We start from the raw sequence: 5,241 nt of genomic DNA, 5'->3' as shown, positions 1-5,241 counted from the left end.
GTGAAATGAACCTGCCCAGAGCTGAAGCATGAGACTTTTCTTGCAGCAACACTGCCAAATTCACAGAGCCTCTGAGGCTGAGTGGACATCCTTCAGCAGGACTCATTGAATTCAGTTCAACTCCTGTAAGGCTTTGTCTGGTTAGTGACATTGGAACACCTTTTGTCACATGACTTTCTAGTGTGGCTGTACAGCTCCTTTGACCTCTGGAGTTTTAAAGCTATGGAGCTGATTTCAAACAAATTGAACATTGGGATGGAACAGAGAGATAACTCAGTTTTTATAACTTTCTTAAAACCTTCAAATTTTAAAAATTCCTACAATGTGTTCTGTGAAGATAGGGGATAAATTAGAGAAGAGAGAACGTGAGAAAGACACCTTCATTGAGACCCATTAAAGGAAAGAGTGTTGTGGAGCTCAATGCTTGGTGAACATCAGAGAATCTACAGTAGAAGGCATTTTCTCTCTCTCTCTCTCTCTCTCTCTCTCTCTCTCTCTCTCTTGCACATGCACAAATGTCTTCCATGCCACAAAACCACTGGCCATCAGACTTCCTGCTCCCTCTTCTCTTGGTCCCAGACCTGTCAGAGCTTTTGGAACACCTGTGGGCATAGTCACAGGTTCTTTGCTGCATGACTTGAAGGTAACTCCTGCAATAATTCCCTAGATGCAGGGCTGGGAGGGAAGGGACTACTGTCCTGTAAGTGCCACAGCTGTGCTGCAAGCTTCTCCCATGGCACTGTGCTTCCACTAGAGCCAGATGCAAAAGCAAGGACAATCTCTGGGTGGTGATTTAGGGTGGCTACAGTGATGCTCAGACCTCTGTGAATTACAGAAACTACCCAGCAGACAGGGAGAGTCCCTTCAAGTAAAGCATGAATTTTGAGTGCCAAGCACCTCTGGGAAAGGCTCCTCTTTCAGAAAGTAGTTAGAGAATCCTGGAAGGACCTTAAAGGCAAGAAGAGGAGGAGAGTCCCTTGGAGATGGTGTTTGTGCCCTGAGGCCTGCCAGGAGCAGGCAGCACACTGAGCTGGGAAGAGGGATGATGCTCAGCTGCAGCATGAAGCTTAAGAAAGCAGCAGGAGCTTTGGCCTGGTTTCGGGGTGTCCCCAGAGGAGTCAAGAGTGTTTGGCAAGTTTTTAATGCATGCATTTCAAATGGGAGGCTCTTAGCACCGTTTAAGCAATGGTAGAATTAAGAGGTGATTTTTCCAGTGCATGGGGCCCCAAGAGGACAAGGCTGACAAGGTCAGAATTTTAGGCCGAAATTGCAGCTGTGTGTGACTTTTCTGGTTGCCTTGTATTCTCTCTCAGTTTTGGTCCTTCCGCCCCCTCAGGCCCCAGTTTGCCTCTGTACCTCCTATCCTGCCTGTCCATACTTTCACTGGCTGTATTTTATGCTGCCATCTCATTAGTGACCTCAATCCTGTGTCATCCCCTGTACTACCTTGAGCTCCAAGTCAAAGGGATGTTTGTGGCCATTGACGCCTACCTCCTGATGTGGGACTCTCCACCCTCTGTTTCACTTCCCCTTCTCTTTTCTTTCCTGTGAGCAATGGGACCATCCCTGTGGCCTTCTGTTCTTCTCCAACATGCTGCAGATAATGCCAATAACATTGGGACATCCATTAAGAGAGAGTAAAGGAGAGGGAAATCACCTGGGAGCCGCTAGGCTGGCTTTGTGCCTGCCAAGGAGAGCACAGCTTTCACGGGTGCAATGTCGCTACTGTTCCTTCATGTTCACGCGTACGTGAGGATGGCCAGGAGCCAAGGGCTTGCTGTACATCTTGGGTGACACTGGAGAGTGTTGGAAACCTAGAACTAAATAAGCCCAGCACATGGAGGTGGTTATCTTGTACCTTCCCTGTAAAACATAACCCATGTCCTAACTCTTTCTCTTGCCCATAAGTTCTCCACAACTCTTGCATCCCCCTTCCTTGGCACTCTGCTGTGCTGGACTTGTTCATTCTTACTTTCCCTGCCCACACTCCAGCCTTGTGCCTTATTGCCCTGGTGCCTGAGAAGCAAGAGGGAAACAGCCAACTCCATTGTCAGCACCTTTCAGTCCAGCAAAAAGGACAGAGTGTTGCTTCCTTGTGCTGCTGGACTCCAGTGCTGTGTGATTTGTGTTCTTTTGGCTGTAGACAGTTAAAGGAAGGCATAGTGCTGCCCCTCATTCCTGGCCTCCCTTTGACTATGGATTGCCAGGGTGAGGGACCAGCTGCTCCCTAGAGGGCAGGACGTGGCTGTGGTAGAGCTGGAGACCAGCACTCCTACAGCATTGCTCTAGCAGGGTCTGATGGTGTTGGGCTGAGCAGAAATGGGGTTATGGGCCATGGGCAGGGGTGCAGTAGGCCATGGATTGGGCTGGATTCAGCGCCTTTAAAACCAGCATGATGGTGGGGAGACAGGAGCCATTGGGGGAAGAATGTCAAGGTCTGTGTATTTCTCATACATGGTTACCTTGGGGACCCAAGGGGACCAATGAGTTTGGCTTGAGGGGTGGCTTGATCCTTCCTGTGGCCTGTGACTGAGGCAAAGCTACACAGCCCAGGTGGGAGGTAGGCAGGGATTTCTGCATCCTCCCTCTTGGTTTTGACAAATAGCAATGATAAACACCACCTGTATTTCCATCCATCCCTAACCCACCTCTTTTCTTTCCAGGCTGCTAGGACATCTGCCCTTCCAAACCCTCTTTGTCCTGCCTGAGTGCAGCTCCTTGAGTGGGATGGGGTGGCTCTCAGGGATTGCTGGGGTTGCTGCAGAGGAACATGGTCCTGGGCAAGAGTTTCTTTCTGTGCGTGTGCACCATGAACAAGCTACAGCAGGGAATGGTGGCTTCAGCACACCTTTTGGAGCAGTCTGCCCTACCAGAAGGGGTCAAAGCAAGTGGGCTGGGATGTTCCTGTATGGAGCTGGATATTGTGCAGACTAATTGGTGAGGTGAGGCAGGCGGGCCAGAACATAATGCTCAGAGAAGGATGGTGGCTAAAATCTCTAATCTCTAAATCTTTCCACTGCTTGCTCAGGGGGTGCCCCTGGCCTCTGCCTGGGTAGACATACTTTGGGCACCAAAGTGCAAAAAGCACGATAGTATCTGACATTCCTTTGTTCAGTGGAAGAAATCAGGCAAAGTGAAGGATCATTAGAGAGGAAGGTGAAGGGACAGAGATGGTGTGGGGAATTGGCTGTGTCTCTTCATGGAGTCAACTCTGGAAATGGTGGAACAAGGCAGGGGACTGGTGCTGAGGAATATCAGAGGCCTGTGGGTCCCAACCTGTGGAGAGCCAGATGTGCCTCCTAGCTGAGGCATCAGGGGAAACAGTGTCAGGAAATTATTTCTCATTGGATTACAAGGCTGAGAAACAAATCAACAGACTGTAAACACCTCTGCCTTCTGCTTCATTGCTGGCTGAGGCAAAGCTGAGGCAGCAGCTGAAGGCCATCATATGACAATCATAAGTGACATGAGTTTGATGGTCTCAGCTGATGAGCTGTGGAGAATGGAGGTTTTTTCTCTGTCTTTTCCATTGGTGTAGCTCTTCTTCCCCTTCCCTTCTCTGTCTTGGCTTTACTTTTTGGATTATTGAATATTTAAGTGTTTCTCTGTGACACTATCTCTGATCCCTTAATCCAGCTGGCCTGGTAATTCCACAGACCCAAATCAGCTCAGATTTCTCCACAGACGTAAGCCTTGTTCCTCAAGGGTTCACTCCTCCTTCATTTATCTTCCTTCATTTTATTTCTGCCCTTTGTGTCTCTGTGCTGGAAATTGGTTCAGCTTTTGCAGCAAAAGCTTCAGCGATATCTTTAGTGAGCAGCCTCCCCCCAAAATAAAAGGGGCAAGAGGGGATCTTTATTTTTCATTAACCCATAATCCTTTTATCTGTGTTTTTTTAGTGTTTCCTTTCTCCTCAAAATTTAAAAAAAAAAAAATATATAGCACAGTGGTCACATGTTTTATCTACTGTATGAAATTATTTCCCCTGTGCTGCCTGAGGACACCCCTGCCAGGCTCCTGTCTCAGCACAGTGGGAGAAGGGTTGAAGCTGTAGCTGGAGAGAAAGGTGCTCCAGGCTGTGTTTCACAGTCAGAACCAGGAGCTTGCCCAGAGCCCAGAAATACATTTGTTGTGGTTTAACAGGCAAATGTTGCTTTGTCTGCAAGGTGTGTTTTCGTACAAAGGGGCAGTGTTCATAGCCCCCAAGAGAGGTAGTAAAGCTCAAAGGTGTAAACTGTGCACCACTCTTTGGTGGGGGGTAGATGGGTGTTGTGCTTCAGATGAGGAGTTCTGGCATTGTTGGGTGAGAGACTGGAGGCTGGTATTTGACACACTGCCTGCTCCCCACCCCCTCGCTGTGTGCAAGTCAGACTGGTTCACCTCAACAGCCTTGTCCATGCACCGAGAGTCAGGAACAATTTTTAGAGCAGAAGTGGTTACACGTGGTTTGAATTATTTATCCCTCTTGCATCAAGGAAGGAAGGAAAGGAAAAAAATGTTTGGCTTTTTTGGGGGGGTGGGGGGGAGAAGCTTGTCTGCATTTTCCCTGCTTCATGCATTCTGTGTACATCACTTCCAGGCAGCTGAAAATTCATGGCTTTGGCTGTGCTTGGGGCTTGCCTTTGTTTACACTAGGGGTTTTCAGCCCCCGCGATAACAGCTTTATGTTTCCCACTCTCCTTTCCCTTCCTCTTCTACTCCCACACCACTGCCTTCCCTCAGGTCCCTGGCTGTGATCACACTACTTAAGGGAGCCCAGATACCCTTCTGCATATCCCTGATATGACATTCTACATCGTGAGGGTTCCCTCCTCAAAGACTTATCAGCACGGCAGGCAGTACCACACCTCTCTTGCTTGCACCCCCCTTAAAGTGTCTCTTCCCCATCTCCCTCCTCTCATGAAACATTGCTGTCTATACACTTGTTTCAAAGACCCTTCCAAATGATGCCTCTTCGTGTCTTTTGTGTTTTCTTTTCCAGATTCCAGTGACAGATGGATCTCTCTCGTGCACACTTGCTCTTTCCTTCTCTGTATTTTTGTTTTCGACATGTTTGATCCGAAGCTCTGAAGCTTCTCAGAGGGAACCCAGGCAAGAAGGAAGAGAAGGAGTAGAAATCAAGGGAGCGTGAGCGTCACAGGAGGCAGCCCTGCCTTGTTCTTCCAAATCACACTGTGGAGGGGCGGGGGAAGACTAGAGGGGGAGGACTTGGGTTTGTTTTGGGGTGGGTTTGGTGTGGGT

This window comes from Pyrgilauda ruficollis, unplaced genomic scaffold, assembly GCF_017590135.1.
Source record: "Pyrgilauda ruficollis isolate IOZ18807 unplaced genomic scaffold, ASM1759013v1 scaffold56, whole genome shotgun sequence".
Taxonomy (NCBI): Eukaryota; Metazoa; Chordata; class Aves; order Passeriformes; family Passeridae; genus Pyrgilauda; species Pyrgilauda ruficollis.
Note: the sequence above shows the minus strand (reverse complement) of the source record.